At 42.3% G+C, this 23,096-nt stretch overlaps 1 protein-coding gene across 1 annotated transcript in view; it reads left to right on the top strand.

Annotated features, from left to right (window-relative positions):
* Nucleotides 1-205: 205 nt before the first annotated feature.
* The window catches only part of nmnat3 (nicotinamide nucleotide adenylyltransferase 3), a 144,348-nt gene continuing 121,457 nt past the window's right edge, over nt 206-23,096 (top strand). Inside the window, exon 1 of the mRNA XM_041173677.1 lies at nt 206-317. The gene's annotated coding sequence lies outside the window, so the exon portion shown is untranslated. The remainder of the gene's footprint in view (nt 318-23,096) is intronic.

The following is a 23,096-nucleotide window of genomic DNA, read 5'->3' as shown; positions in this document are numbered from 1 at the left end:
ACACTTTTCTGTTTGCACATGCTGACTTTATTTATAGACTGTGTAAGTGGGTAACTTGGAACTACAAATGATAATGCATGCAATGTATTTTATTTTGTTTTTATGAAAAGTGGGATGTTTGAAGAAATGCCTTTCTGCACAATTGTCTGTTGTGTACAGTGGCTTGCCATAGCCATGTGACCTCTGATATCATTCCTTGGTGAGTAAAGAATTCAGGCAGAAGCCATTTTGCTCACTACATGGAACAGAAATGTAGTGCAGATAGAGGCTGAACCATTTTTACGTCAAATGTCCCATCTTCAGAAATCAGAGCAAAGGTAAATGGCCACCGGTTGTTAATTGAGTGTGAGAGGTCAGTGGGAGTTCAGACTTGAGATTCCATGGACAGAATGTTTCTTTTTCCCTTAAAATTAGTACTTGTATAAGGTGTAATACCATGAGGTAATATATCTTGGAGAAGAATTGAGATTACACGCTTCATGGAAAGATAGTGGTGGGACTTGCCAACCAAAGAGACTTCGGTTCAAGTAGTCAAAGGATATTAAAGTCAGAATAAGCGTACAACATAACATCACCGGAAGAATAGGACCCTTTGGTTATGCTGAGAGATTTGTGATACTCAGACTATTTCCCTGATGTAGAGAAAGCTAAGTAGAGATTTAACAGAGGTTTTTAAAATTAAGGAAATTTTTGATCAAGTGAATAGGAAAAAGATGTTTCTCTGGTCGTGAGTCAGTGAGCAAAATAATGCCTTGTGTGTTCTAGGTTCTTACAACATGTGCAGCTTGTGACTGCGAATCATGAAAATGATATGATGAAGGAGCTTTTTATCCAAGTTTACAAAATAAAACTTCTGCAGGAGTGAAAAACTGAGTAGCTGGACAGCTATCCATTCTACACCCTGCCCAATTTTCTTTCTCATTGGCTTCAGGTTATCCCCACAGTGTTCAAGTGTCAGGACATTTTAAGAAGATTAGGAATAAGATAGGCCATTCAGTCCCTTGAGTGCAGTGCTCTGTGATTTAATTAGATTATGGCTGATATGCGCCTCAACTGTGGCTATTTCATATCTTTTCTTATACTCTTATCTATCAAAAATCAATCAGTCTCATTCTTGAGGCCTCCAGTTGTTCCCATATCCAGAGCCTTTCTGGGGAAGAGAACTCTTGCTTTCTACTAGATTTTGTGTGAATAATTGTTTCCTGATTTCCTTCCTGACTGGTTTAGCTCTAAGTTTAAGATTATGTTCCCTCCTTCATGATCTCCCCCACCAGAGGAAATAGTATATCTGTATCTACACTATTGATTCCTTCTAACAATTTAAACACATCCAGAACATCACCTCTCAGTCTTCTATTTTTAAGAACATACAGGCCAAGTTTATGTAACCTTTCCTCATAATTTAACCCACGAAGTTCTGTAATCATTTTGGCAAATCTGTTCTGTACCCATTGAAGGCCAATTTATCTTTCCTGAGGTGTGTACACAACATTGTACACAACTAATTCAGCCAAAACAAGAAGCTCAATGATGACTTGCGCCTTCAAGTTGATTCCAAATTCATGCCTAAATAGTTGCCAGCCAGAAAGGTACCCGAATCTGTAAAATACATTCATGGTTTTCTTTGGAAAAATGCTTGCATTGATTGGTTGACCTGACTCATTTCATCATTTCAGTGCTGATGGTATTGAAAGGAAATAACCAAATGTGCCTGTACATTGATCCAAAACCACAGATCTAAGACTCAAATTTAATCACTACAAACATTGAACTATCAATGAGGGTTTACCTGAACTTGTGAATGTAAAGCTGTTCACAGGTGTGGATGCAAAGATATAGAAGGAAAATATTGCGGATGCTGGAAATCTGAAATAAAAACAAGAAATTCTGGAAATAGTTAGCAGGTCTGTCAGCATTTGTGAAGACAGAAACAGAGTTAATGGCCTGGATTCTCCTGTCAGCAGCAAAGCGTGGGCATTGAGGGAGCTGGTGTGTGGGGGAGAAGGGGAGCCAGGGGAGCCGGGAAAGCAGGGGAATCATGAAGAACATTTTTATTGCCAATGATAACAGTCTACAGCAATGAATCCTTGGATTTTATTGCTGATATTTTCATCTACCCTGCCTGACAAATTTACTTTTCACTAACTTTACTGACTTATCCCTGTGTTATGAGCCCTAGGTTTTTGGCCAATTTCTCCCACTAATGGCCCCTGCCACTTTAAGAATAGACCCAGCAGGATTGTCAGCATAAGCTCGACTGGAGTCCATTGAGGAGTATTGCAACTTCCGAATTTCAGTGTAAGTCTATTGCTATTCCTTCACTGTTGCTGGGTCAAAAACCTGGAACTCCCTTCCTAACTGCAGTGTAGGTATACCTATGCAGGATGAACTGCAGTGGTTCGAGAAGGCAGCTCACCACCACATTCTCAGTGGCGACAAATACTCACCTTGCCAGTGATGCCCATGTCCCATAAAGCAATTAAAAAAAGATCCTGTTAAAGTTGTAACAGCACTTCTGAGGTGGTTTCCCCTTGTCTCTCCCATGGTTTTTATCTTTTGCTGCTTGCAGGCATTCAAAAACAAAGGCTAACCCACCCTAACAATGGGTGGTGTTCTATCTGAACCCATCGAACATAAGTACCATGCTGGGTGCCTCCCTAATATTCACAGCTGGCGATGCCGTCTCCACTTGCCAGCGCTGTCTGGAATGTGGGCCATTCAATTCAGCCCCATCAATCTGTCTGAACTTGGTTCTTTAAACCTTAATACCCTTGCCTAACACAAATCTATCAACACCAGTTTTGAAATTTTCAGTTGAGTTAACAGCTTTTAGGAGTTCCAGATTTCCACTCCTCTTTGTGTGAAGAAGTTCTTTCTGACATCATCCCTGAACAGCCTTGCTCTAATTTCATGTCACTTTGTTCTGGACAATCCCACTAGTAGAAATATTTTTTCTCTATCTACCCAACTAACTCCTTTGATCATCTTAAATACCTCAATTAGATCATCCCTTAACTTTCTATATTCCAGGAAATACAAGCCTAGTATATGCAACTTGTTTTCATAGTTAAGCCCTTTTAGCCCCAGTATCATTCAGGTGAACCTGTGCTGCATCTCCTGACTCAGAGGTGGGAATACTACCAGTGAGGAAGTGGAGACTTTGTCCAGGCATAAGTATACTGCTGGACTTCAACCCTGTATTCAGAGACCATATTGTAGTCTCTACTCGCTGAGGTTGTCTGTGAAGGGTTTTCAAGTCCATCAATTACTGATTCAGAGGTGGGAATTCTGCCACTAAGGCAAAGACTCACTCCCAGAACAATGGACATTGATCTCATAGGCATCCTGCAGAGCTCAAATTATGCAAATAGAGGGAAAGATTTTGAAAGGTGTTTTCTCGCATTGTGTATTGAAACAAACTGCTCAAGTTTGTGGGCTGGTGGCTCTACCAACATGTTTTTATAATAGATTTAATCAAGACTTCTATTTTCTAGTTTTTAAAAGTTAGATTTCCTAAATCTTCATTATGCTACTACTGAAAGGTTCCACACATTATGCAGTTGGATGAATTAAATATTCACCACTTACAGCAGTTCGCTAGGACTTTATCTACTGAAGAAACCTGAAAGGAGTATTTTTACAGGTGCTTCATGACTGACCAGATTGTTTTCTGGTAATAGATTCATGTTGGACAAATGCATCCACAGCAAAATCATTGCCACAAAGCATTTTGATTTTGAATGATTAAATGCTACAATATCAGGAAAATTAGCATTTTGTTCAGCACAGGAGTCTGTTGACCTAAATTATTCTCTTTTTAAAAATGTGTCATTGGTTAGTATTGATATATTCTGGCTGTGCACTGATGCCTATCAGTATCAAATATTTTATTCTGGATTCAAGTTAAGTTGCAGAACGATCTGTGACATTTGGTGGTGCATCCATCTGTTGCACATGACATTTTCTAAGCTGAATCAGTGTGACCTCTGTTTCAATCCTGGGTTAAAACAAATAGGGAAAAGTAGGAAATATATTTATTTTGCACACAATTTATTTTGGACAAAAGACAGAAAATAGCTTAGTAGATAAATACATCACTTGCTGGGGTAGTAAGCCATTTAGAACAGCAAGGTTCTGCGTCCTGTGTTCTATTCTCAGTTAGTCTCAGCCATGCCAGCTTTTGGCTGTTAAAATTAGATCAAATTATCCTAGACTAGGGCGAAGAAAAATTAGTCAGCGTGTCCACTTGTGATTGCCACTTGATAGAAAATGTATGTTAGCAGTCACTGAGTGATCACAGGTTTAGTCAATGGTGTAATAAGCCCTCTGACTGGATTATCTGTATTGGGTAAGGTATCAGAGAGCTGCCAACATTCATTAAACTCTATCCCAGAAGAGGAAAGGTGAAAAGGCACTGCCAAAGGAGTCTTGGTGAGTTGCTGCAGTGTATCTTGTAGATGGTATACTCTGTTGCCACTCTGACCTTTGGTGGGGGAGTGAATATTTACAGTGATGGATGGGATGCAGATTAAGCAGGTTGCTTTGTCCTGGTTGGTGTCAAGCCTCTTGATTGTTGTAGGAGCTGCATTCATCCAGGCAAGTGGAGAGTATTCCATCACACTCTTGAATTGCGCCTTGTAGATGGTGGACAGGCTCTGGGGAGTCAGGAAGTGAGTTACTTGGCATAGAATTCCCAGCCTTTGATCTGTGCTTGCAACCACAGTATTTATATGGCCGGTCCATTTCAGTTTCTGATCAGTGGTGTCCCCCAGAAAGTTGATGTTGGGGGGTTCAGTTATGGTAGCACTGTTGAACTATAGCACTGTTGAACTTCAAGGGCAGATGGTTTGATTCTCTTTTCCTGAAGATTGTAATAGCCTGACACTTCGGTGATGTGAATGTTACTTGCCACTCATCAGTCCAAGCCTAAATGTTGTCCAGCTTTTGTTGCATGTGGGCACAGACTGCTTTCGTATCTGAAGAGTTGCAAACGATGTTGAACACTGTGCAATCATTAGCGAACATTCCCACTTGTGATCTTATGTTGGAGGAATACCCACTGATATAGCAGCTGATGATAGTCGGGCCTAGGATACTACACTGAGGAAATCCTGCAGCAATGTCTTGTATTATAAAGTCAACATTAAAAAAATACATGATCACTTAAAATAATTCACAAGATCACTCTAAACATCAGTTTAAATATCATAGTTTTTTTTTACAAAATATTTTGGCATTGAGAAATGCTATGAACATGGGGAAAGACATATGTTGTTTCTTTCTTGCTGATTTATGCTGCCTGCAAAGTCTATTCAAATCTACTGAATGTGCAATCGCTGCCAGTTACAATATGCTATTTATTTTTGTTTTCTAACCTTTTTTGAATGGCTTTCCTATCATCATTAAGTAAACCAGAACTTCAGCAAGAATTTGTGCAATCCAGCAGTCATTACCCAATTATAATTATTTGAACCAACCCTTTTATTTTATGTATAAAGTGTTTCAATTCAGGACATAAAATCAATTAAGTATTGTATGCTTAAAACTGGAAATTAATACAGAGAAATAATAGCTGAACAATTACCATTATGCACTGAATTATTCTATAGTTATTGAATTGGCAAAACAATGTTTTCTTTTGAATATAGGAACTCTCTCTAAAAACTTGTTAATCTGAATTACTAATGAATGTAGGTTCATTAAGCAAGAGGGCATTGATTTTGAGACCAGTCAGGAGATAAAGTTTTCGTTTGTCATTCAATAATGTATTGATTGAATGAAACAAAAGCTAACAGCCTACATTCTTAAGATTGTAGGAAATATATGCAGATACAGAAGGACTGCGGAGATAAAAGCAAGTTGAAGAGCATTAAGGGCCAACAATATTCACAGCGGAAAACAGTGACAGCAATGCTATGTATTGTGTTGCTAATAGTATGGAAGGTTTTCTTCAGGGTGCAACAGATACCAGGATATGGCATTTTGTTCATTATGTTGCAGATATTCCCATTGAGTCAGTTAGACCAATGTTTCTTAGACAGGCCTCACGTAAACTTGAGCCTAGTTTACTTATATTAAGAGCATATATTGTGTTACGTACATAGAACACATATTGCATTGTGTGAAAAATTGTTTTCTCTCTCTTTAATTTAAAAGTTTAATGGTAAAATTGCAGAAATAAAGCTATTCCTGATGAATGAATTGTTACATTATTGCAAAATTAATATTTCAGTATGTGAACCGAAAGCGAAGTTGCCCTCAAGAAAAGTGTTGTTATCTTCTTGAGCCTGGACTTACAGTTCCCAATTATGAATTCTTAAAACTCTTTGGAGGATTTACAAAAGTGTGCTTAAAATGTGACTTTAGTTTTCTCAACCGAGCTGAGAAAATACAATAGTCTGGTTCTCGTGCTGTATTTGTGGTGACCTAATGAGTCCTTGACCACATTTCTAGTCACCACACGATGATGGTTCAATTCCAAGGATAAATAATCTTCTTGGGCAATTAGCCCCCAAAACCAGATATTCATGCTGTGGCTGCAGATGCTCCAAATGAAGTGCAGGAAATACGAGCTGGCATAGCAGTATTTCACATTATTTTCTCTATTGAAAGAAAATAACTAAATTCTGTATTTGACTAATGATACTTTTGAATTCTTGTGGGTTGCTATTATTTATTATACCTCTAGTTATTTTTCAGAAACAGCATTGGTTCTACTTTAACAGTTAGCCTTGAGCCTTTTTGTTAAATCTCAAAGTAGTGCTTTCGGGAGGGACCCTACCTCAGCAAAGTAAATACATCTTTCTATAGTAATGTGGTGACTATACAAAAGCATGTGTTAGGCACATTAATTTTAATTAAGTGCTCATTTGAGTTACTTTCAAGTCGTTCTTTCCTGGTGCTCTAGATGTTGCTAATGATCTTGAATGAAATTTTTTATTGCTTTTGAGTGATAATAGTCTACAGGAGAGGGTTGCTGGTATTTCAACTTATAATTGTACAAGTGGTACATTCATGTTGCATGAAAAAACCCAACATACTCTTTCCAGGATATCCTCTGGTATCAAGTACATGGGAGACTTTGGACAAGCAGCATCCATGAAACTGACAGTGCTGATAGCATGGATCTCAGCCAATAAGCCATAATGTTTGGACATAATCCATCCAGCAGGTTGCACGCTATAAGATTTTTTTTTTCATTTAGCAAACAGAGATTTTCAATTTCAACTTGCTTTTGAATAAGATAGGCTGAGGTTACATTCTTGATTGGGTCCAGTCATGCCTGGATCAGACTGAGAGTGCCGTATAGTTTGATCAAATTGAAATGCTTCTTTTTTTCTTATTCACTCATGGGATGTGGTGCATCACTAGCTAGGCCAGCATTTATTGCCCATCCCTAATTGCCCTTGAGAAGGTGGTGGTGAGCTGCCTTCTTGAACTGCTGCAATCCATGTTTTTCAGGACACCCACAATGCTATTAGGGAGAGAGTTCCATGATTTTGATGCAGCCACACTTAATGAATGGTGATATATTTCCAAGTCAGGATGGTGTGGGGCTTGGAGGGGAACTTCCAGGTGGTGGTGTTTCCATGCATCTGCTGCTCTTGTCGTTCTAGATGGTAGCACTCATGGGTTTGGAAGGTGCTGTCTAATGAGCCTTGGTGAGTTCCTGCAGTGCATCTTGTAGATGGTACATGCATCTGTCACTGTGTGTTGGTGGTGGAGGGAGTGAATGTTTGTGGATGGGGCATCAATCAAGCGGGCTGTTTTGTCTTGGTTGGTGTCAAGCTTCTTGAGTGTAATTGGAGTTGCACTCATTCAGGCAAGTTGAGAGTATTCCATCACACACCTGACTTGTGCCTTGTAGATGGTGGACAGGCTTTGGGGAGTCAGGAGATGAGTTACTTACCACAGGTTCCTAGCGTCTGACCTGCTTTTGTAGCCACAGTGTTTATATAGCTAGTCCAGTTCAGTTTCTGGTCAATGATAACCCCAAGATGTTGATAGTGGGGGATAGAGCGATGGTAATACCATTGAATGTCAAGGGGCGATGGTTACATTCTCTCTTGTTGGGGATGGTCATTGTCTGGCACTTGTGTGGCACGAATGTTACTTGTCACTTGTCAGCCCAAGCCTGGATATTGTCCAGGTCTTGCTGCATTTGGACATGGAATTCTTCAGTATCTGAGGAGTCATGAATGGTGCTGAATATTGTGCAATCATCATTGAACATCCCCACTTCTGACCTTATGATGGAAGGAAGGTCATTGATGAAGCAGTTGAAGATGGTTGGGTCTAGGATACTACCCTTAGGAACTTTAGCAACGATGCCCTGGAACTGAGCTGATTGACTCCAACAACCACAACCACCTTTCTTTGTGCTAAATATGGCTCCAATTAGCGGAGAGTTTTCCTGCTGATTCCCATTGACTCCAGTTTTGCTAGGACTCCTTGATGCCACACTCGATCAAATGCTGTCTTGATGTCAAGGGTAGTCAGTCTCACCTCAGCTCTGGAGTTCAGCTCTTTTATCCATGTTTGAACCAAGGCTGTAATGAAATCAGGAGCTGAGTGACCTTGGCAGAAACCAAACTGAGTTTCAGTGAACAGGTTATTGCTAAGCAAGTGCCGCTTGATAGCAATGTTGATGACCCCTTTCATCACTTTACTGATGCTTGAGAGTAGTAGACTGATGGGATGGTAATTGGCCTGGTTTGATTTGTCCTGCTTTTTGTGTACAGGACATACCTGGGCAATTTTCCACATTGCCAGATAGATGCCAGTGTTGTAGCTGTACTGGAACAGGTTGGATAGGGGTGCAGAAAGTTCTGGAGCACAAGTCTTCAGTACTGTTGCTGGAATATTGTCAGGGCCCATAGCTTTTGCAGTATCCAGTGCCTTCAGCCATTTCTTGATATCACGTGGAGTGAATCGAATCTGTGATGCTGGGGACCTTTGGGGGAGGCTGAGATTGATCGTCCACTCGGCACTTCTGGCTGAAGATTGTTGCAAATGCTTCAGCCTTACCTTTTGCACTGATGTGCTGGGCTCCCCCATCATTGAGGATGGGGATATTTGTGGAATCTCCTCCTCCAGTAAGTAATTGTCCACCACCATTCACAACTAGATGTGGCAGGACTGCAGGGCTTAGACCTGATCTGTTGGTTGTTGGATCACTTAGCCCTGCCTCTCACTTGCTGCTTATGCTGTTTGGCACACAAGTAGTCCTCTGTTATAGGTTCCCCAGGTTGACACCTCATTTTAGGTGGATCTGGTGCTGCTCCTGGGATGCCCTCCTGCACTCTTCATTAAACCAGTGTTGATCTCCTGGCTTGGTGGTAATGGTAGTGTGGAGAATATGCCAGGCCATGAGGTTACAGATTGTCATTGAGCATAATTCTGCTGCTGCTGATGGCCTGCAGCCATGGATGTCCAAACTTGAGTTGCTACATCTGTTCGAAACCTATCCCATTAGGACGGTGGTAGTGCCACACAACACGATGGAGGGTATCCCCAATGTGAAGATGGGACTTCGTCTCCACAACAACTGTGCGGAGGTCACTCCTACTGATACTGTCCTGGATAAATGCATCTGCAGCAGGCACATTGGTGAGGATGAGGTCAAGTATTGTAGTAATTGCAAGTTAAACCATTTCTTACTGTTATGTGGATCACTTGACTCTATAGACCAATCAGCCCTAAGCATGGGGAATCTTAGGGCTGGAGCTTTTTAGCCTTGGTCTGGAAACAAGCATGTAGCATCGTCTGGAGCCTGTAAATAAAATTTACTGTTTCTAACAAGAAACTAGCCCTGCATCAAGTTTATTACAATTGGCAATGAGGATAAATAGCACCAATGCAGCACCTCGCCTTGCGACTGTGAGTAATTCGATTTTTTTTAAGGGAAGAAAGAAAAGAAGTATACTCACCAGCAATGCCTCTTTTTGGCAGAATTGACCCGGACGACTCATCCGTCGAGGGCTGGAGTCAATACATCGAGCGATTAGGTTTCTACTTCGCAGCTAACAAAATAACAGCGGAGGAGAAACAGAAGGCAAACCTCCTAAGTGTCTGCGGCAGCAAAACCTATAACCTAATCCGTAGCTTGATGGCTCCAAACACACCAAATTCCAGATCCTTCACCGAGCTAGTAGACCTCATGAAGGGACATTTTCCGCCTAAACCCTCAGCGATCATGCAAAGATTCAAGTTAAACTTTTGAAAAAGGGCCCCTGGTGAGTTGATCGTAATGTCCATCACGAAGTTAACACAATTAACGGAGCACTGTGACTTTGGTGATATCTTAAATGACATGTGAAATTGGTTGGTTTTCGGCATAAACAATGATACCATTCAGCACTGTTTTCTTGCAGAAGTTGAGATAGAACTGAAATGCGCCATGGAGATAATGCTAGCAATGGAGAGCGCTGAGAGGGATTCGCTGGTTTTGCAGAGTGTGCAGTGTGATGCTGTTCTCTAGCTAGGGCAGGAACCTGCCGCCGGGCATGGCGCGAAGACCAGGGAGGCTAACAAGAAGTGGGACACGGTCCCTACCACTAGAAAAATAAAAAAAAATTGGAAGCAGTTCACTAGTAACCCAGAAGTTAAAGTGTTAACGTTGTGGGGAAAATCATGCACCCAAAGCCTGTACATTTAAAGAGGCAGAGTATCACTACTGCCACCAAAAATGGCATGTTGTTAAACAGTGCAGGGCTAGATCAAGACAGCCATTTAGAAAGCAGGTCAAGTTAAATGAAGTGCACAATATAGATGAGCCAGGTGTTACTGAGGCTGACGTTTATTCCCTACACAACTTGGAGGCCAGGGAAACTGAACCAATCACTGTTATACTTCAAGTAAATGGAAAGCCTCTACTCATGGAGGTTGACATAGGAGCATCGACCACAGTGGTGGGAGAATACATATTTAAATACCTCAGAGAAGGTACCCAGCCATTGAGTTTGGAGAAAACCGCTGCTCAGTTAAAAACATATACAGGAAAAGCAATACAGATGAAAGGCGTCACCTCTATCCTATATCCTAGAGGCAACAGACAGCTCAACTGCTAATAATTGCTGTCACAGGAAAAGGACCTAGCCTTCTGGGCCGTGATTGGTTGAAAGAAATCAAACTAAAATGGTCAGAAATTTTTCAGGTCAGGACATGAGGAATTCCAGAGTTGCTAAAAAAGATGACAGAGTATTCCGAGATGAGTTGGGGAAAATCAAAGGTCTACAAGCTAAAATATACATGGACCCTGAAGCAACACCTTGGCTTTTTAAGGCAAGATCTGTGCCTTACATTCTAAGAGGAAAGGCAGATGTGGAATTATGCCATTTGGAGAAGTTAGGAATAATACAGCCAGTCCAATTTTCAGAATGGGCGGTACCCGTAGTCCCTGTGCTGAAGCTGGACCAAACCATTTGCATCTGGTGGGGGTTATAAATTAATGGTAAACAAGACTGCAAATTTAGACAAATACCCAATCCCAAGGATTGAAGATCTATATGCTAAACTTACAGGAGGAAGATCCTCCTAAACTGGACATACGTCATGCCTATCAACAGCTCGAGCTGGATAACACATCCAGAAGTTATGTCACCATAACATGCACAAGGGGCTGTACCAATATACACATCTACCCTTTGGTGTGTCACCTGCCTGTGTGATTTTCCAAAGAACCATGGAAAGCTTACTATAAGGACTTCCCTGAGTTATAGTGTACCTGGATGACGTCTTGGATCACAGGATCCACCGAAGCAGAACATGTGGAAAATCTGGAAGAAGTTCTGAAGAGATTTTTGGAGGCCGGTATTCATTTTTAAAAGAAGTGCACTTTCCAAGCAAAGGAAGTTGCTTATCTGGGTCATCGAGTGGATGCCTAAAGGTTGCATCCATTAGAGGAGAAAGTCAGGGCAATCAAGGAAGTGCCCTCTCCTATCAACGGCTCAGAATTCAAGACTTTTTTTTTTGGCATGGTGAACTATTACAGTCGATATTTCCCTAATCTATCTACAGTGTTAGCCCCTTTACATTTATTATTGAAGAAGAACCACTGATGGTCCTGGAAAGGCGCAACAAGAGGAAGCCTTTACAAGAGTCAAGAAACTTTTACACTCATCATGTCTGCTAGTGCACTATGACCCGTCTAAGGGATTCATACTCACTTGTGATGCACCTCCCTACAGAGTGGGAGCAGTATTGTCACACTAGATGGAGGATGGATCTGGAAGACTGATAGGATATGTACCCAGAACCCTTTCTGCAGCTGAGAAAGGATACTCACAAATTAAAAAAGAAGTCTTGGCCCTCTTTTTGGAGTGCAAAAGTTCCATCAAATTTGTGTATTGACACTTCACCGTTGTGTCAGATCACAACCACTGTTAGGTTTGTTTAGTGGAGATAAGGCAGTCGGACTAATAGCCTCTGCTAGACATTAAAGATGGGCTTTAATTTTGTTGGCATACAAGTACACTTTTATGCACTCTCTGGGTGTGCATATAACAAATGCAGATGCCTCCCTTTGTCAGATAGTATGACACACGTACCAGTACCTCAAGAGGTAGCATTTGCGTTGCATTTCCTAGACTCCTCACCAGCCTGCATGAGACAGATAAAGAATTGGATAAAATGGGATCTTATTTTAGCAAGAGTCCATGAACAATGTTATAATGTGGCAGGTGGTGCATGCCGGGCAGACCAAATCCACAAGGAAAACTTGGCCACGCTATCACAACAGTTTTTCAATTTATATTTATTATGAGAAGATTTGGCAATGCACTGACTTCAGAAGTAATGAGTCCACCAACACTTTCAGAGATTGTAAAAACTAAATTAAAACATTTATTAATAAATCAAGCACATATATAAGATTACAGTTACTTCATACTATAACAAATCTCAAAATTCCTAACTAAACTAACTGCCAACTACATGCCCACTTTAAGGCAACAGTCCAAAATAGATTTTAAGGGCAAGATTTTGCCCCCAATTGAGGCCCGCCCAGCGTGATGTCTGCACAGAAGCGCTATGCACTCCCTGTGCAGGCAGGGGAATCCCTAAACCTGAGAGTGTGCTCTTTCGTACGCATCCTTGAGGCTAAGTGCTGCCTCAGGGAGATCGGCTCTACCATAAAATACAATAAAAAAATATTAAAAATAGAAAAAAAAAATCCCTGACATGTCCTTTCATGTGACACTGTCACATGAGCTGGGACATGTCCATAACTTTTAAATAAACTTTAATTAAATTTTTAAAAACCTACATGAAACCTCATCCCACCCGTGGATGGGGTTTCATGCTTTTTGTATTTCCCACCAAGGCTCCTGGCCTGCCCGCCAACCAATTACTTCAATGACTCTGTCAATGGCCTCAATTGGCCATTGACAGGTCGGCGGGTGCACAGCTGAATTTGCTGTGCCCCCCCCCCCCCCCCCCCCCCGCCTACCTGAAAATTTATTGGGAGTTCAGCCCGATGTCACCGTGCATCATTTTACGCATTGGCGAGCAGGCCCCGCTCACTGACGGGAAAATCTTGCCCTAAATTTAAATCACAAGCCAGCAGATTTACCACAGCACCCACACGACAATGGAATTCCAAAGGCTTTTCTCCAACTTTAGTTACTGGGCACAACAGACTTTTGCAAACATGGTTGGAGGTTTCCCCAAGGCTGTTTTACACAGTCCTTTTAGTTCTTTTATCACTCCACAACATAAATTGTAAATTCTATTGTTCTATTTGTCTCTGGAAATGTATTTTCTCATAATATAAAAATCTTTCATGTAGCCAATATGGTCAGTAGCTTTTGGGAAAAATAAACGTACTGCTTGGCCTTGCTTATCTTGGCTCATAACATCTGCGCCCCCAGCATCGGTTTTGGGAGGTTCCCCAAATATGCGCTGGATAATCCCTCAGGGAAGCTCCTTGGTACGGGTTTGCATGGCAATTGCCTAGAAGTGCACATTTCCTCTGGACAATTGCGCTGTGCTGGGAACCATCTGAAAATGCAGTTTACATCGCAAACTTCAGATAGCTCAGCCAGGGTTATACTAAAAGTTACCCAGAAAAAGCTAGAAGAATTAAAACCTCTTCTAACTTCTGAGTAACTATTGTAAAGACCCAGATCTACCCCACAGAACTGCTACCCCCCCCAACACACCCCATCCCTTGCTGAACTTCGACAACCCTGGATCTCTGACTCCCACCCATGCCCTCTGGGCCTTGGACCACCCACTGCCGCGATCGTCCCGGACATTGCAGCCCCCTAGATCTTAGACCCCTCCCGCGACAATCCCGGACCTCAGAGACCCCCCCCCCCCACGAGCTGCCAACCAACCCCCGCCACAGACATTGGACCCCCCAGACCTCAAATCCACCCCTCCCACCACCCCCCCCCGGAACTCAGAACCCCCCCGACCTCCGACACCCCTACTCCTCCTGAGCTCTGACACCACCCACCCCACTCCCGAGCTCCAACAAATCCCACCCCCCTGACCCATAACAACCCCCAATCCATCACCACCAACTCCACCACCTCACCTCCACCACCCACCAGCTCCTGGCCTCTGACAACCCTGGAACTCTGACTCCCACCTATCTCTTCTGGACCTCGGACCCCCTGCCCATGAACCTCCTGGACCTTGGATCACCACCCATGACCCCCCCCACCCCAGACCTCCAACTGAACTCCACCACCGATCTTGGACCCCCTCTCCATCATCACCTTGGACTCCGCCCACTGACTGACTCCCTGGACCTCGGACTCCTCAGCCCCTCGACCTTGGACACCCTCAATGTCCCCTGACCTCGCTCCCCCCCAACCATCCCTTACCTTGGACCCTCTCCAACCTCCGACCCCGACACCTGAAAACCCCATCGCCCCCCACTCCTCCCGGATCCCTGACCGTCGCCTGCCTGGGCCTCCGACCAACACCACTTCCCCTACTCTGACCAATAGCCCCCCCACCCCAAACACTCCCAACCCCCAAATCCTATCCACTTACCTTAGACACTTACCTTCCCCTGGCCTGTCAATTTCCCTGGCCCTTTAAACTGACCAGCTTTATGGCAGTAAGTGCTGTAAAAAGGGGGCGTGACCTCCTTGAATACACTGGATTCACACTTTGCTGGGGCCTGCGAGGAGTCTTTTGATGCAAGCCCCAAACAGTTCCGGTGAACGGAAGTGGCACTGCAGTTTTCAAGACCAGGTAATTAGGTATTTATTTCTTCTAATTTCTGCGGGTTAGTTGGAAGTTACGGCCCATTGTTGGTTGGAAGCATCCTATCATCCTTTTGAAACCTAAATAACGCCTTCACTTATCTAAAAGTACAAATTTCCTTCACACCCGACATGCTAAGACCTCATCTATGTTTACTTATTAGCATTTCAAATGCCTTTTACCCCCTAATTTCTTTTGATAATTTCAAGCTTGCAGCCCATTTGACTCTAATTTAATTAAATTGCTCAGGCAGAACCATCTACACTCACACCTATAAACCTACTTTATAATAAACCACAATAATATACTGAAAATTATTATAGTTTCATCACAACAAGTAATAGAAGGTTGGTCCAATGCACAAGTCTCGGAAAAATTAAAACCATTTTTTGTACCTAAATCTGAACCGAGTTGTCAAGATGGTATCTTGCTGTGGGGAGCAAGTCGTTATCCCTGTGCAAGGAAGAGAACCATTATAGACAGAGCTTGATAGTGCGCATCCTTGTATTTGGAAAATGAAGATGCTCACACAAAGTTATACCTGGTGGCCAGGTATAGACAGTGATATAGAAAAATGGTGCAACACTGTCTCCAGTGTCAGCAACAGCAGAAGTTGCCCATTTCAGTTTCACTGCATCTGTGGGAGAGACCTGGTCGACCCTGGGTTAGACTACGTAGAGACTATGTAGGTCCATTTCTAGGTACCATGTTTCTTGTGATTATAGACGCACATTCCAAATGGATGGATGTGTTTGAAGTGAGATCACCTGCTTCATTTGCAATCATTGAAAAACTGTGCCAGAGTTTTTTACCTGAAGTTATTGTGTCAGACAATGGTACATGTTTCACTAGTACTAAATTCCAAAGATTCATGAACCTAAATTGGATTAAACACGTCAGAACAACACTGTATTATCCTTCGTCCAATGGGTTAACAGAAAGAGCAGTACAAACCTTTAAACCAGACATGAAGAAACTGTCAGGGGGAACATTGAAAACACAAATATCAAGATTCCTGTTTAGTTTTTACACAATTCCTCATGCGACCATTGGTTTAACACCTTCAGAATTGTTAATGAAGCGCCGACTTGATACAAGATTGAGACTAATATTCCCTAATTTAGAGGGGAAGGTGGAGAGAAGCCAGTGTTGTCAGAAAGTGAATTGTGATGTTCACAGTAAAAGTCAAGAGTTTACTGTGGGAGAGGCAGTTTTTGTACGAAATTTTGCAACTGGACTGAGATGGGTCCCCGGTACAATTGTCTCTGAAACAGGGCCTTTATCTTATCAAGTAGAATTGGAAAACAGGATTGTTAGGAAACAAGTGGATCATCTCAGAAGTCAAGAAATCCTCCAACAAGCAATCAATCCACCTGAAATCGAAGGTAAAACTTCGACTCCTGAGGTGCCAGATCGACAAAGAATAGACATACCAGATGTCTCTGTTGAAGTGAATAATTCTGAACTGCCATTGTCTAGGGATGTCCCTGAAGCTGTAGTTCCTGTTAAAGTCAATCCAATGGGAGGACCTCCAGTTGTAGAGTCACGTCGCTCTACCTGAATCCAAAAACCACCTCAAAGACTAAATTTATAAAGGCGTGAACTGTACATCATTGTACATAATATGGGTTGAAATGTTTTTGTAAATAAGAAGGTAAAACAAAATTAAAGGGGGAGGAATGTAGTAATTGTAAGTTAAAACATTTTTTACTGTTATGGGGACCACGTGACTGCATAGACCAATCAGCCCGAAGCGCGGAGAATCTTAGGGGTGGAGCTTTTCAGCCTCGGTCTGGGAACAAGCATGTAGCCTCATCTGGAGTCTGTAAATAAAGTTACTGTTTCTAACAAGAAACTAGCCCTGCATTCCAAGTTTATTACAAGTATATTTTTCTCTCTTGTTTGTTCCTTCACTACGCCTGCTGCAGACCCAGTCTAGCAGCTATCTCCTATGGGACTTGGTCAGCTCAGTCAGTAGTTAGTGTGGGGGGGGGGTCAGTACATGGTAAACAGCAGGAGATTTCTTTGCCCATGTTTGACCTGATGCCATGAGACTTTCGTGAGGTTCGGAGTCGATGTTGAGGACTCCCAGGGCAACACCCTCCCGACTATATACCACTGTGCCGTCACCTATGCTGGGTCTGTCCTGCTGGTGGGACAGAACATACCGAGGGATGGTGATGTGGAGTCAGAGACATAATCTGTAAGATATGTTTCCGTAATTATGACTATGTCAGGCTGTTGCTTGACTAGTCTGTGAGACAGCTCTCCCAATTGTGGCACAAGCCCCCAGATGTTCATAAGGAGTATCTTGCAGGGACGATAGGGCTGAGTTTGACGCTGTCATTTCCGGTGCCTAAGTCGATGCTGAGTGATCCATCCAGTTTTGTTCCTTCTAGACTTTGTAGTTATTCATACAACTGATTGGCTTGCTAGGCCATTTCAGAGGGCATTTAAAAGTCAACCACATTGCTGTGGGTCTGGAGTCACATGTAGACTGGACCAGGTAAGGATGCAGAATTCCTTCCCTAAAGGGCATTAGTGAACCAGATGGGTTTGTACAACAATGGTTCATGGCCATCATTAGACTTTTAATTCCAAATTTGTACTGAACTCAATTTTCTACCATGTGCCATGGCGGGATTCGAATCTGAGTCCCCAGAATATTACCCGAGGTCTCTGGCTTACTAGTCCAGTTACAATGCCACTGCCTCCCTGGAATCTTTGACAAGATTTTTGGTGTGGACAGGGAGGGGAGGATGGGGTGAGTGGATTTTAATTATATGCATTCAGTGATTGATTGGTGGACACCTAAAATACCCCAGTTACCTACTCACAATAAAATCACCTGGATCCCACCATTTCCAATTGACAGATGACAGGGCCACATGTGCTAATCAATGAAGTAACCAGATCCCAACAATGCTTTTACCTTTAGCTTGAGGACGGAGTGCTTATTCAGGCTTCTGTTGAGGTCATACTGTCCATGTCCTACCACAAGGCCCACCCTGAACACCCTTCTCCACACTTCTGAATGTCAGGAGCCACCTGATGATCTGGAGACTGGCAGTCACCTCCTGATCACATTCTACCCACTCTGAGCAGGAAATGGACCAACAGAATGTTAATGAGGTTAAAATTGTTGTGACTTCATACTGTCATGGACAGGCAGGAAACTAACTGAAAATAGCTGTTTTCTGCCAGAACCACGCTGGGAGTTAACCACCTGGTTTCACTTGCCTCATTCTCTTGTAAATTCAGGGATTATGATGTGATATCCTGGTTAAAGACTAATGCTGGTATTAAACTAAACTTAGTGATTGTGTTACCTACAATCCTGGATGGAGGCTCTGCTGCTATCCATCAGTTTGAATCACTGATCACTTGGAAGGTGTTCTGATCCAGAGGACCTTTTTTATTCCATTTAATTGGAATTTAATCCGGATAAATGTGAGATGATGCATTTGGGCAGGACAAACAAGGCACGGGAATACACGATGAATGGTAGGACCCTGGGAACCACTGAGGATCAGAGGGACCTTGGTGTGCATGTCCAACAGTCCCTTAAGGAGTGGGACAGGTAGATAAGGTGGTTAAGAAGGCATATGGGATACTTGCCTTCCTTAGCCGAGGCATAGAATTTTATGAACAGGGAAGTTATGCTGGAACTGTATAAAACGCTGGTTAGGCCACAGCTAGAATATTATGTGCAATTCTGGAATCCGCATTATAGGAAGGATGTGATTGCCTCGAGAGAGTGCAGAGGAGATTTACCAGGATTTTGCCTGGTCTGGAGAGTTTTAGTTATGAGGAGAGATTGGATAGACTGGGGTTATTTTCCCTGGAGCAGAGGAGATTGAGGGGGGACATAATTGAGGTGTACAAAATTATGAGGGGCATAGATAGGGTAGACAGGAAGGATCTTTTCTCCTTGGTGGAGGGATCAATAACCAGGGGGCATAGGTTTAAGGTAAGGGCAGGAGGTTTAGAGGGGATGTGAGGAAGAATTTTTTTACCCAGAGGTTGGTGGGAATCTGGAACTCACTTCTTGAAAGAGTGGTAGAGGCAGAAACCCTTATAACATTTAAGAAGTAATTGAATGTGCACTTGCGATCCAAAGGATCCCTTCACTAGACTGCCTTTTCCCACCTGCTGGATGGCCATAAGCTTACTATTCTCCCAAACCCTATGTAGTTGCCACATGACCATTTCCTGGAACATGCAATCCAGGAAATTCTCAGCCTCCTGTTTGGTCCGCAGTGACTCCAGCTGCTCCTCAAGCTCAGAAACCCTGAGTTCAAGCAACTGGAGGCACTTCCTGCACAGCTGGTTATCCAGGACACACAGAACATCCTGGAGCCCCCACATGATACAGGAAATGTAGGCAAAGCATCTCAATTGTTCCATCATTTTGCTTAAAATTTTCTCTACATATGTTATTTGTATCAATTTGGTATTCCCTTGTTCCTATTTATTATTTAAATACTTGTGTATATAAGATTTTTATTCAATGCGATTCTGATCCCTTTAATGTTGACATCCTCTGTCTAGTTAGTTTTAATTTTATCACCTTAGATCTAAGTAATGATCCTGATTATTTATATAGTTACTTACTATTGTCTGTTGCTTTGCTGAACTCCCCAATTACCAATGTCACCAAATCCCCTTTGTCACTCTGTTTAATGGATTTCAGCAAAAATCCCCAGCTCTGTACTTACCATTCTTGTTTTCCTTTGCCCAAAATTCTTTCTCCTTGAAGGAGAGGAAGTGTTAACGCTTGGACTCCACAAACCCTATTTCTCTTTTCAAGTTCTGTTGAATGGAAAGATTCATCTTTTGATTTTTGGAACACTTCCAATGCTGCTTAACTTGTGTCAGTCTTCCTATTTTGTTGTCCTGTCCCTTTGGTAGAATCAACTTGCTTCATTTTATAATGAAATTTGCATATGTTTTGGGTTTTCTAGTGCCTTAAGTTTACCTAAAACCATGCCATTGCTTTGGTGAAAATACAAGTGCCAGTTGATATATTGTCAAATTAAGTCCATTGTGTCATGAGTACAATGCATATATGCAATATAGTATGCTTAAATCAATTTATTTTATTGCATTGGTCAGTGTTGGGACCCTTGCTCTTCCTGATATATATCAATGATCTAGATCTTGGTGTACAGGAGCACAATTTCAGAATTTGCAGATGATATGAAACTTGGAAGTATTGTGAACTGTGAGGAGGATTGTGCAGAGCTTCAAAAGGACATAGACAAGTTGGTGGAATGGGCAGACAAGTGGTAGATCAAGTTAAATGCAGAGAAGTGTGAAGTGATTCATTTTGGGAGGAAGAACATGGAGAGACAATATGAAAAAAATGGTTGAACTCTAAAGGGAGTGCAGGAGCAGAGAAATCTGGCTGTAAATGTACATAAGTCATTGAAGGTGGCAGTTCAGGTTGAGGGAGCAGTTAATAAAGCATATAATATCCTAGGCTTTATTAATAGGGCATCAAGCACAAGAGCAAGAGGGTTGTGTAAAACAAAAACAGAATTACCTGGAAAAACTCAGCAGGTCCGGCAGCATCGCCGGAGAAGAAAAGAGCCGATGTTTCAAGTCCTCATGACCCTTTGACAGAACTCTTCTCCGCCGATGCTGTCGGACCTGCTGAGTTTTTCCAGGTAATTCTGTTTTTGTTTTGGATTTCCAGCATCTGCAGTTTTTTGTTTTTATCTTAGGGTTGTGTAAAAGTTGTATAAAACAATGGTTCAGTCTCAACTGGAGTATTGTGTCCAGTTCTGGGCACCACACTTAAGGAAAGATGTGAAGGTACTGGAGAGAGTGGTTCCAGGGATGAGGAAATTCAGTTACAAAGATAGATTGGAGAAGTTGGGACTGTTTTCTTTGGAGCAGAGAAAGCTGAGATGAGCTGATTGAGGTATTCAAAATCATTAGGGGTCTGGACAGAGTAGATAAGGGAAAAATGTTCACACTCGTGAAAGGATTGAGAACGAGAGGGCATAGATTTAAAGTAATTTGCAAAAGAAGCAAAAGTGAGTTGAGAAATAACAAAGCAAGTGCTACCTGAGTGTGTGGTGGAGGCAGGTTCATTTGAGGCATTCAAAAGGGAATTAGGTAGCCATATGAAAAGGAAGAATGTATAGGGAGAAGGTGGGGGAATAGCACTAGGTGAATTGCTCATGTGGAGAGCTGCTGCAGACACGATGGGCTGAATGGCCTCCTTCTGTGCTGTATCAATTCAGTGGTTCTGCATTCTGTCCACTTACTTTTCCCTTTTCTCTTTAGTTCCTTAATCCATGGAGCCTGGTTGGAAAGACAGGATATGTGCAGCTAACTATTAAAAGCTGAGAAGCATCAAAGAACTTGCCTGAGGAAGACTGAGATACAGCAGGGATTTGCATAGCCTGAATGAGCTGGGAGTTGAACCAGAATATATCCAGGGAGCTGTAGAAATATAGGCTTCATTGCACACCATGTACCAAAATGTTGCTAAGATTACAGGTTCACAGACACTCATCCGCTTAATGCAAAATTCCACCCCCAGTGCTATCTGTAATATCTGCATGTATTTCGCATACAAAGTCATTCAGCCCAATCACATTACCTTGAAATGATAATTGGGCTGGAGATTTTTGTTCAAATAAAAAAAGAAAATACTCAGCAGGCCAAACAGCATCTTTGGAGGGGGAAACAGATTTAATATTTCAGGTGAATGATCTTTCATAAGAACTAGGAAAAATTGGAGATGTAATAAATTTTAAACAAGTACAGAGGCAGGGCAGGTGGGAATGGGAGCAAAGAATAAAAGGGACAGTTTATGGCTTCATCTCAAAGCTGTCCTGGTTTGCAGTTCCATTGTATCCTTCACCTCACCCAGCACTTTAACAAAAAACTTTATTTCTTCCTTTCAGGTGTCAAGGGCATAAGTTTCAACAACTCTTGGATACCAATGCCCTTTCTGATCCTTCTCCCTTTTTACTTTCCTCTGATCCCATCTCTCCTTTCAATCTCACACTTTGCTGTGTTTTCTCTGTTCCCTCTGACCTCGCTTCCCCTCTTTGACACTGAACGATAAGTCCTCAGTAAAAGCTGCAACTTCATCCCTTCAAACATCAAAGAATTTTCAGCTCGGCACGATGTTAAGTTTTTCTTCCATTGCCTGATATGCGCACACTTCTTTGGCCAGGAGACCACTCCTGTGTTCAGAATTCTTGTTCCACCTGGATCCCTTCTTCTAGTCTCGTACCTGCTTTGGATCTTTTCATTGAAATCTGCAGGCAATCTTTCTCTTCTGCTTACTAACTCTAATCTACCTCCCTCTGAATTTACTGCACGCCATTTCTTCAGGTCCAATCCTAACATTGTCATTAAATGTGTTGACAATGGTGAAATTGTTGTTGTTTGGTGAACTAACCTCTAATCTCTAAAGGCTGAAGGCCGACTCTTTCACACTTTCTCCTATCTCCCCTGGGACCATAATGCCACCACTGAACATCAAGCCATCATTTCCCAGACTGTCACTGACCTCGTTTTCTCCAGCGATCTCTCTTCCACTGCCTGCATTCTCATCGTCCCCCAACCCTGAAGAACCCGATTCTACTTCCTTTTCAAAATCTACAAACAGAACTCGCCTGAAGATCCATCATTTCAGCTTGTTCATGCCCCATGGAACTGATTTCTTCAGTAGTCATAGTCATTATTACAGCACAAAAGGAGGCCATTCATCCCACTGAGTACCTTACGCCTGGCTCTTTGTGGATATTTGGAACATTCTTTCCCAATCCTAATCAGGTTGCCTTCCTCACCTCTTTTTTTGGTACATTGATAACTTTCCTGCTGTGACCCTAAGCTGGAAAATTTAATCAACT

The sequence above is a fragment of the Carcharodon carcharias genome, chromosome 2 (genome assembly GCF_017639515.1).
Source record: "Carcharodon carcharias isolate sCarCar2 chromosome 2, sCarCar2.pri, whole genome shotgun sequence".
NCBI classification, from domain to species: Eukaryota; Metazoa; Chordata; class Chondrichthyes; order Lamniformes; family Lamnidae; genus Carcharodon; species Carcharodon carcharias.
The sequence above is the reverse complement of the archived record's forward strand: the minus strand, read 5'-3'. Positions and strand labels throughout refer to the sequence as shown.